Below are 11511 nucleotides of genomic sequence, written 5' to 3' on the forward strand. Positions count from 1 at the left end.
AACAAGTCACTTCACCAACACGAAACCTTGATTCATACCGCCCGCCAGCTATTCCTAAAATAAAAACTAGTAAGTCTATTGATAAATACAGAACATACTATTTCAACCTAAGGAAATAAAGGTTATGAATATACAATAAGGTAGTACGTGGAAGCTACACACTTGTCTTTATAAAAAACAAGAACACATATATGCACAACAGATGCATCACAAACATACATAACCATGCAACCTATAACTTTACAACTTCATATTTAGGTATCCTTTTTCTATGGCAGATAAGAGATATGAAGTACCAAGTAAGGACACATTTGCTTAAAAAAAGAAAGAGAAAAAGAAACTCCTCAACCTTAAGCATACAAATGAAAAGAGAGTCTTGAAACTGAAAACTCCAAATTTTATATGGCAGCACACTAGCACAATTAGAGGAAATAGAAGACAGAATTGAAGAAATTATTACAGAGGCAAGGACATAGGGCTTAAAATAACATGAAGTTTCGTCTTCGCGTACAACAATCTCTATTGAATTACATGCCTATGTACAATCATAATGCAGATCCGTTACAATACAAAAGCAAATTAAATTTATAAAAAAAAATCACCACACAGATTAACCACAAAATTGTTGCTCATAGTGGCAAAAACAAAAGGCTCTACCCAATTCGCAACTGATAACAGCACAATTCAACCATTCTACTCACAAAATCATGAACCTTTACCTATATATGCTAGAATTACAAGACCCGTTTCAGAGAAGAACTAGAAGGATCGAAATAAGTTGTGCAAGACTTTTAATACCCAAAAGATCGAGTTAAGCTAATTATTCCATACACTTCAGAACAAAGAGAAACCAAAGCACTGACCCAACTAACCAATAAAAAAACACCCTACTTTGTTGCTTCAAATAAATACTTCAATTCCAAAAGTTCAGAATGTAGACCCAATCTCACAAAAATGATAACGATGAAAACATAGTTCATGTAACTATCCCAAACCCAATACCAGTCCCAATCTCAGTCCTAATCCCAAAGACCAAACCAATGGATGCCCAAAAAATCCAACAGTGAATTAAAGCATATGAGCATTAAATAGAGGGAAAGGAATGAACTTGGTGATAAAGTTAGTGTCCAATGCGGAGAGGAAGCCAGCATAGACTTTGTTGATCGCGTTGATGAAGGCTTCTGCAATCAGCCACACCAAAACTTAACAATCATTCAAACTAAAATTCCAAATAGGGTAGCTAGTTCACTTAGATTAACAAGCACTCAACAGAATTCCAAATTGGGTAGCAAACAAATTACCTTATAACTGATTCCTCTCTGGCTCTAAGACTATTAAGATCAAGGTAAAAGTTCTTAATGTCAAGCGAGTCTTCGGCTTAACCCAGATTGCTCAACTTCTTGAAATAGTTGGCCTTCAATAGCCTGATGTTCCGCATAGGCCATTCTTTCGAACCTCTCATAATCCCAAAAGTTAAGGATGAAATCAATGCAAATCACATTTTTACATTTCTAGGGTTAGCAGAGAAATCAAATCGAAAAGAAAAAATTAGTGAAGGATATGAAGGATGAGGATGAGGATGTTAGAGGATATGGATAATCTAGCGTTAGAAGTCGTCGCCCAAGGTGGTCTTGATGGAGACGAAGCACCTATCTAGCCTTACGGTGAAAGCGTATGGCACTACTTGAGCCCAACTACATCCATAGCAACACTTCACCCTACTGTACTTAACAAGAAATCAAATCAAGCAACCTATTCTCTTAAGCACCTCAAATGCTCCCGCACAGCCTCCATTTTCAGATCTCTGATCTCTCTCTTTAGTGCGTCCTCCTGAATCACAAAAACATCAATTCAGGTCATTAATTACAGAAACAGATCAGATATCGGAGAAAGCGATTTGAGTGAGTTACAGTACGGTAGCAGAGTCGCGGTGGTCGGTGGTGGTCGGTGGTGGTGCAATCGGCTGACGAAGGCTTGAGTCGAGAGAGAAGAACAACGACTTTGATCGAACAAATTGGATTTCTTGATTGCAGTAGGGTCAAGTATTATTATGAATCCCAACCCAGTCATTTTGGGTTCAATTCTTGAAGAGAAGAAGATGGGTTCAATTTTTTAAGAGAAGAAGACGGGTTCTGCTTTTGAGAAGAAGAAGATAGGTTTTGCTTTTGCTGTTTTTCTCGAAGACTATCTAAGTGCTAAAAATGACCAAGTGGGAGACAATATGTATTAGGTCTAGTTTTTTATCTTGTGTAATCAATTCAGACAACACATAAATAATTTTGGTTGTCTGATAGTCTACACTTGAAATTTCAACTTATGGACCCAGCAAGCAGATTTCCCGCCTAGTGCGAATCACAAACTCATTTCTCCCGCCTAGACACATTCACACAACAAAAATAGGTCATTCCGTTGTAGGTTCTTGCAATCATGTACCTACATTTCACCCAAAAATTGGCTGTTTTGGCACTCAAGACTCTCATTTTGGAAACATCTAGTTTTCTTCCAAAGTTGCACAACACAAACAAAAAATGTGTTGTATGATATTTTGCTCATACAACATAAACAACTATACTGTTGTACAAAGTGAGTCAAAATTTCGACCCAAATTTGAGCAAGGTGGGAGGGAAATTTTTTTTCATTCAGACAACAGAAAATTGCTTAAAACTGTTGTACAATAATCTTGCACCAAAAAAATTCTGATTTCGAACGTCCTTATACAACCGAATCTCACTAAACCTGTTGTATGAAGCAGTTTCAATCAACACACAACAGAATTTTTTTTTTCGTTGTCTAAAAAGTGTAGTCTGATGCAGATTTTGGCATAGTGAATGAATGTTTTGTGTTGGAACTGCCAGGGGATTGGAAACCCCTAGACAGTGATAGGGCTTAAAGGGATAATATCCCTAAATCTTCCCAGTTTAATTTTCTTAAGTGAGACTTTGTGTACAGCGGAAGAGATTAAAGGTGTTAGACGGCAATTGGGGTGGAGGAATTCCTTCGCAGTAGATTGTAGATTTATTAATCGAAAAAAAGGGAAAGGAGTTTGTAGGGCTGGTGGCTTGTGTCTTTTGTGGAATGATGATTTTAAGGTGTTACTGCAGTCTTTCTCGGAAAGCCATATTGATGTCATGATTGGGGAGTTGGGGGATCCTACGAGTTGGAGGTTTACTGGGCTGTATGGGCAACCTAAGGTGGAGGATCGACACAGCACCTGGACTTTACTCCGAACATTATCTCTACATGGGAATCTGCCTTGGGTGTTGGGGGGAGACTATAATGAAATATCATATTTTCTGACAAAATGGGGGCTGCTCTGAGGAATGCTAGTCAGATGAGGGGTCTGCAGGATGCACTGACGTTCTGTGAGTTGGGTGACATCAAATTTTTTGGGCTTAAGTTTATGTGGACGGGTATAAGGTGGGGGAGGAGGTTAAAATACGGCTGGACAAGTTTACTAGTACTTTGGCTTGGAAGAATCTCTTTCCGGCCACATGTGTCAGACATCTTCTCCCTAGCACGTCGAATCACCTTCCTATCTTATTGGAGGTCAAAGAATTTAGGAAGCGGAGGAAAAAGAAAAAGAAGCGATTCTGGTTTGAGGAATTCTGGTTACACGATGATAAGTGCAGAGAGGTGGTTATGAGGAGTTGGGAGAGTGTGACTTATGGGGACTCATTCAGTTTGTTGTGGAATAAAATTCAAGCTACACGTATGAGGTTGGAGGAGTGGAGTGAAGAGACTTTTGGTGGTATTAAACAAGAGATTGATCATGTGAGGAGCCAACTGGCAGTTTTCTTTGATGACTCACCGTCTGCCCCTCCCAATACATCTAGAGCGGATCTTGAGTCAAAATTGACCGAACTCCTGAGGAGAGAGCAGTTGTATTGGCAACAAAGGGCTAAGGTTTTTTGGCTCTCGAGTTGTGACCTAAACACTAAATTCTTCCATCAGATTGCAACAAATCGAAAGAAGAAGAACTATGTAGAGGGGGTGTTTAATATGGATGGGAAGTGGTGTACAGAGGATGGGGATATTGAAGAGGCAGTGGTGTCATATTTCAGAGGGTTTGTTTTCATCTTCTTCCAGTGCGAACTTCCAGAATATTCTAGAAGCCATTCCTTGTTTAGTCATTGATGTTGATAATGAGCTGTTGATAAGACCCATTGGTCATGAAGAGGTGTTTTTGGCTATACGAGGCATGCACCCATCCAAGGCTCGGGGGCTGGATGGATTTGCCCCATGTTTCTATCATGCTTTCTGGGATGTGGTAGGCTCGGATGTGGTGGAGGCGGTCAAGAAGTTCATTGGATCAGCAGATTGCTTGAGGTCAATTAACCAGACTTATGTGACGTTAATTCCCAAAGTTAAAACGCCAAAGTATTTGAGTGAATTGCGACCTATTAGTTTGTGTAATGTGCTCTATAAGATTGGATCGAAGGTTTTGGCGAATAGGTTGAAGCCGTTGCTTGACTTAATGATATCTCTATTTCAAAGTGCTTTCGTCCCTGGCAGGTTAATTTCTGACAACTCCTTGATTGCTTTTGAAATTTCTCATTGTCTGAAAACAAGACGGAGTGGAAAGAAAGGTTATTGTGCTCTTAAACTTGATATGAGTAAGGCGTACGACTGGGTTGAATGGAGTTTTCTGGAAGCAGTCCTAGTGAGATTGGGGTTCGGGGAGGTGTGGGTGAGGTGGATCATGGGGTGTATTTCCACGGTTTCTTATTCCTTTCTCATTAACGGAGTGCCAAAGGGTCGTGTTGTTCCCTCTCGTGGTCTGAGGCAAGGTGACTCTATATCACCCTACCTCTTTCTCCTATGTGCTGAGGCCTTGTCTAGACTCATTATGAGGGCGGAATGGTTAGGATTGTTACATGGCGTTGATATATGTAGAGGAGCTCCAAGTATTAGTCATCTGTTTTTTGCAGATGACTCCTTCATCTTTTGTAAAGTAGAAATGGGTAATTGTACTGCGTTAAAGCAAATTTTGCAAGAGTATGAGGGGGAATCCGGGCAGCAAATTAATTACCCAAAAAGCTGTATTTCCTTCAGTAAGAATGTGGAGTTCAGTTTTCAAGAGGAGCTAGCTAACGTCTTGGGGGTTCATAGAGTGGACAAACATGACAAGTATTTGGGTTTACCTACGGAAATTAGCTATTCTAAAGAGGAAGCGTTTGGATTTTTGAATGAGAAGGTGCGTACTCGGACACAAGGTTGGAGGGAGAAACTACTTAGTGTGGCGGGTCGGGAGGTGTTGATTAAGGCGGTGGCTCAGGCAATCCCATCTTATGTAATGGGGTGTTTTGAGCTTCCAAAACACTTGTGCAATGAAATGCATCAGCTTATGGCTCGCTTTTGGTAGGGAGGATCTGATGATGTCCGGAAGATTCATTGGCTTTCTTGGGAGAAATTGTGTGTGCCTAAGAGTGAGGGGGAGGGGGGGGGGGGATGGGGTTTAGGAATATGCATTGTTTTAACCTTGCGTTGTTGGCTAAGCAGGGATGGAGGTTGATTCAAAACCTGGGGTCAATTATTGCTCAGCTACTTAAGGCTAAATATTTTCCTAATTGTGAGTTTATGGAGGCTGAACTTAAAGCGGGGGCGTCTTATACTTGGAGGAGCATTATTGTTGGTAGGGAAGTATTGAGGCAGGGTGTTCGTTTCCAGGTGGGGGATGGGAGAAGAATATCAGTCTGGGGAGATCCTTGGATTCCCATGCCTTTTACGTTTAAGCCTTTTTCATTAATGATGGAGGGAACGGAGGAGATGAGGGTAGCAGAGTTGATTGATGGTGAGAGTAGGGAATGGATGGTGGAGCTGCTGGAGGAATTGTTTTTGGTGGAGGAGGTGGAGAAAATTGCATGTATTCCCTTAAGTCTTAGGGGTGGGGAGGATAGACTCATATGGCATTATGATAAAAATAAAAATAAAATAAAAGGTTTATAATGTGAGGAATGGGTACCATGTCATGCATGCAGCCATGCAACGTAAGGAGGGAACATCCTCTTCTTCTTCTGGTGGTTGTATCTTGAGTAAGTACTGGAAGGGTATTTGGCAGGCCCGTGTTCATCCTAGAGTCAAAATGCACATGTGGAGAGTGCTGAAGAGAGTTTTGCCTACTAAAGCGGTGTTGGCCCAGCATAGGGTCCCACTCTAGGATCTTCAGTGCATGTTCTGTGAGCAAGTCACCGAAACAGGTACACATACATTTAAAAATTGTGCTGCTCTTCAATGTTTCTGGGCCTTGGGTCCTTTGGATTTGCAGGCTGCGCAACACCCTGCTCGGAGTGTGGTTGATTGAGTTTTTGACATAATGGATGTGCTACAAACTAAGCAGCGTGACTTTTTGTTTTATAGGCTTTGGGCCATATGGACAGAGCGGAATAACTTAGTCTGGAAGAAGAGAGGCTTTCAACCAATGCATATGATACAATGGACTGTGAGACAAATGGAGGAGTACCATAATTTTCATCCGAAGGTGGGTATGCAGAAGAAGAGGGTGTGAATAAAATTGCAGAAAACCCCATCAGGTCGACTCAAAATAAATATAGATGGGGCTTATAAAGCAGATAATGGTTGTGGGGGAATCGGTGTAGTAGCCAGGGATGATTTGGGTAGTTGTATTGTTGCTATTGCTAGACCTTTTGTACATGCGCACTCGGCCCTTAATATGGAAGCGGAGGCATGTAGAGCTGGTCTTCTTCTTGGTATCCACCAAAATTGGTTGGAAATTGACATTGAGAGCGACTCTACCCTTTCGGTTGCTGCATTTCAGAGTAAGGAGAAGAATTTCTTGGAGGTAAGCCTGGTTTTGGATGATTGTAAGGAGTATATGACTGCTTTTCAATCAGTTAGAATCCGGCACATTTACCGTGAAGCAAATGGTGTTGCAGATAGGCTTGCACACCTTGCTAGTTTTTTTGTCTTGATGATGTGTGGTTAGATGAAACTCCTGCTATTATTCAGGATGTTCTCTACGAGGATCAGTGTAATTGTTCTAATGTAGCAAGAGGTTCAGGTTTTATGTCCCCCCCGTTGCCAGTTTCTAATATTAATATAATAAATGGAACCGGGCATGGGGCTGAGTCTCCTAGCTAGGTTGGGTTCCAAACCCTATTCAAAAAATAAAAAAAAACAAACAAACAAACATCATGATAAGTAGTAGCCAACACATTAGTCATAAGTACAAAGAACACCCAAAAGATTCTTGATTTAGAAAGACAATGAGCAACTGAGCATATCCAACATCAGAAATCAGAAATGCACAAAGGAAAGGGAAAACACAAACCCAGAAAAGGTGTCATATGACAGAAAATTAACAGCTAGAAGCTGAAGCTCCAGAACTAACCTGTTCTAGTCAGCTAGGCTCTTTCACTTTGAACTTGAAGGTACAATAATTCAGTGTCAATTCTCGGTAGTCGGTACTCTTTGACCAAAACAAAAGAAGAGTACTCAGTACTCAACTATACCCGGTGATTCGTTTTGTGTAAGGGAAAAATTCATGAATAGTACCCGAAGTAAGGGCCCCTACGAATTTCAGTACATCAATTTCTAAAACATAAACTTTGGTACATGAGGTTTCAAAACCGACCCAATAAACATACACGACGTCTATGACGCCGTTAGTTTCGTGCCAGCCGTCATATTTCAAGGGATAAAATGGTCTCTTCAACTTTTTTAGCACCCAGCTGACTCTTTTCTCTTCTTGTGGGCAGGCAGCTCTCTGCCTCTCTTACCCTCTTTTTTTTTTGTTTAATTGATTTTTTCTTTTTTCTTTTTATCTCTTCTTCTTCCCACATCTCTCTCCTCCTCTCACTGAACTCTCAAAACGACTATCTTAGTTCCTTGCTTTCTTTGAAGATTGAAACAAAACCTGATGAATGATTTCCAACACTTCATGTTCCTACAAAATTAAACTCTTAACAAATGCACCAAATTTCCAATCAATAAGTAATCCAACAGATTATACTACTCAAACCTTAAATTAAATATATCGCAAGGTAAAAAAAAAAAAAGAAGAAGACTAGGATTGAACTCAGTTGTGTGACTCACCACTATACCTTTGAATTAGAAGCTGCTAGTCTTCTTATCTGGGTTGCTTCATATCTCTCTCTCATTGTGGGTTGAAAAAAAATATACAACCCTCTCATCACCATCCCGTTAAACAACAACAACAACAACAACAACAAGACCCATTACCTTCATCCCTTATAGACTTTCCTCTATAATTCAGGTCTTCGATTTCCATGATTCCATCGAAGGCCGATTAACAACATAAACAATGAGAACTATAGCACTTAGGTACAATTACACGAACCCAAAATTTCCAATTCATTGGATTCATGAATCCCTATTCTTCTGGGCTTGATTCTTCACCTAGAATTCAGCCCAGACCTCCGATGAAGTGATCCGAGCCCTCACTCTCTTCTTCTCCGCTCCAATCTCCACAGCTCTTCTTCTCTATCTCTCCAGTAAATCGAAACCCAGCCCAGAATCAAACTCATTCTATTTTTTCTTTTTACCTCTGCCTTCTACTTCTGCTAAATCACTATCAACACCTAAGCAATCCCAAGCCTCACAACCTTACTGCAAAACACATCAATCCCACCTGATTCACAAAAACACAGAAACCAAAACCGAAAACAAACAGAATTAGGGTCTGACATCTTGGAGAGCTTGTTGGGTGCTCTACCGGTGATCTTGGCGACACGAAGAAGGGCTTGAATTGAGGCCGGACTGGACTCACTGAGAGCCTGGGCACAGTGAAGATCGGCCCTCGAGGCAGCTGAAGGGGTTGTGGATGTTGAAGTGAGGGGCTGTAATCGGAGGTGGTGAAAGGCGGTGTAGAGGCGTGGTGATCGGTGACAACAAAAAGAAGAAGGAAAAGAGATCCCAGAGATGCAGAGCCATTAAGAGAGAGAGAGAGAGAGAGAGAGAGGGGGGGGGGGAGTCAGATAGAGTGAGAGGAGAGAGGAAACCATTGAAAAATGATGAAAAACCTATTATGCCCTTCATTATGTGAGTAATGGCACGACGTCTGACGGAGTCATTAACGTCGTGTATGTATATTGGGTTGACTTCATATTTGATGTACCAAAGTTTATGTTTTAGAAATTGCTGTACTGAAATTCGTAGTGGGCCTTACTTCGGATACTAGTCATAAATTTTTCCTTTTGTGTAATGGACCATTATTTACCCCGGAAGTGATTGAAGCTAGCCCACTCTAACGCTATTGGCCACGTTTGGTAACCATGACAGGATTGGATTGGTTTAGCAATCTGAATAGGATTGGATTTGCAATAGGTTAAGATAGCTAATCCTAATCTTATCAGTTGTTTGTTACAAGATTGAATAACAAACTGGATATGTTCAAAAATAAAAAATAAAAAATAAAATTAGATAGAGATCATCATCGTCGGCCTTCCTAGTCACCACTGCTTCACATCGCAGGTCAACAACTCAGACCCATACATCCCACCACTGCTTCTCTCTCTCTCTCTCTCTCTCTCTCTCTCTCTCTCTCTCCACCATCACACTTAGCATCCACAGCTCGCCGGTACTTGACCATCCCTTTAGGCCTTTAGTTCATAGTCGGCCATCTCCATTCGACTTCAAGTCTGAGAACTTGAAAATATACCCATCGGGCACACCCATCAGATTAATCTTCATGAAGCTGTGACGGAATTGTATCTGGATCAATAATCCACGAAAACCAGTGAATCCAAACTCATTAGCTCAGAAATCCAATGATTTTGATGATCGGAATACGTTTCATAACGGCGGTGGAATGCGTATGAGACTGGAGAAATCGGTGGAGAACTACCATGGAGGATGAAGATGGAGGAAGATTGTGAGAGGCTGCGATTTTGGAGGAGTTGGAGGCATAGGTTCAGTTCTATCGTGGCTGGAGATTTTGAGGCTTTTCTACTTGGATAAATTATATCTCACCTTTCTAACCAGATTGTTAATCCATATCTAATAAGATTTGAAAAATCTGGTTGCATATTATCTGGACTGCCAAACATGATTACTTACCAAATTAGATTTAAATTTTCCTATCCACCCTCTTTATTCGATGGAACAAACGCAGCCAATAGTTAAAACTATACTAGTTGTATCCTCTCTCTCTCCCCATTCGAAGTCACAAAGGATCCAAACAAGCCAAGAGCACAAGACTAATAACTTGCAACAACATTAACCGACACCAAAAGGCAACTGAATATAAATAAATAAATAAACTTTATTTGTTCTCTCTGAAGCATAGTCTTGGTGATTATGCGATTGGTTTGATTTGCTTATCCTATTATCCGATCCCGCTGAACTAGTCGATCTCGGGAAACCCTACCCAATTGGTGATTATGCGGCCAACAATAAGTGGGGGAGGGCAGCACCATGGAACCTGTAAGAGCCCCTTGCCTTCCAGATCCCCAGGAACTGAAGCTAATTTGGGAAACTTGGAAATGTCAGAGGCCAAAAGAATGAGGCTGAACAGCTAGCTGCCACACACTGTTACTAAACCTACCCCTTCCTATCGTGATCGAAATCCTTTCGAGACTGCCCTCTGAATTTGTCTGTTGCATTTGGTGCATGTCTAAGGCCTTGTTAAATATGGTTGATGACCTCTCTTTTATTGCACTGCACACCCGTTTTCTTATCGCCACCAACGTTGTTGCTCAAGTACCTCAACTCATGTCTTTTGCTGCATTGTTTCCCTGTGAGCGTGGTGGAGTGATAGCAGACTTGCAACCCCTCAAATTTGTCGACAGTGCCTTGACAACAAGAGGAACATATTCAATGTATGTCTCCACATCACGCCGGTCCTATTGCCCAACTTACATGGTAGATTTTGTCTTCTGCAACTTGATTTGCTTCAGAAATATAAATAATCGTGGACAAGGAGTTTGCTTCTTAATCGATCTTTGTAGGAGACAAGTTCTAAGGCTCCCTAAGAATGATATTACCAAGAATGCAAAGTCTCCAATATTCTGTGACTGGTATGGTATGGGGTTTGATAATATTACCAATACCCTTAAGATTCTTTGTGTTACAAAATTTGATGCAGCAGACTGCATGGTAGCTCAAGTTCTTGTACTAGGCAAAAGCTCATGGCGACAGATATCCTCCGCTCTTCTTTGTTATATGTCCGCTATTTGTAATTTATTTATGCCGAAGAATGCATGTGCATATATGGAGACATGCATTGGTTGTGTGGTGATGCCATGGTAAAAGAAAGTGAAGCTATAATTTCTTTTGACTTCAAAAAAGAAGAGTTTTGTTGGACGCCTCATCCCAAGCTACGAAGCTCGAAGCAGTACACTCGCTTGTACATGCACTAGCACTTGCTTACTCTTAAAGGATCTCTGGCCCTAGTGGATACTTCATCATCAGTAATTTTTGAGCATATGCTAGTAATTTTTTATACTATTTCTATTTATTTATTTGGATACATGGGGCCAAAAGGCCCGAAACAAATAAAGATCACAAATTACAATCCTAGATCTAGGACTTGCC

Source organism: Rosa chinensis, chromosome 5, assembly GCF_002994745.2.
Source record: "Rosa chinensis cultivar Old Blush chromosome 5, RchiOBHm-V2, whole genome shotgun sequence".
Lineage (NCBI taxonomy): Eukaryota > Viridiplantae > Streptophyta > Magnoliopsida > Rosales > Rosaceae > Rosa > Rosa chinensis.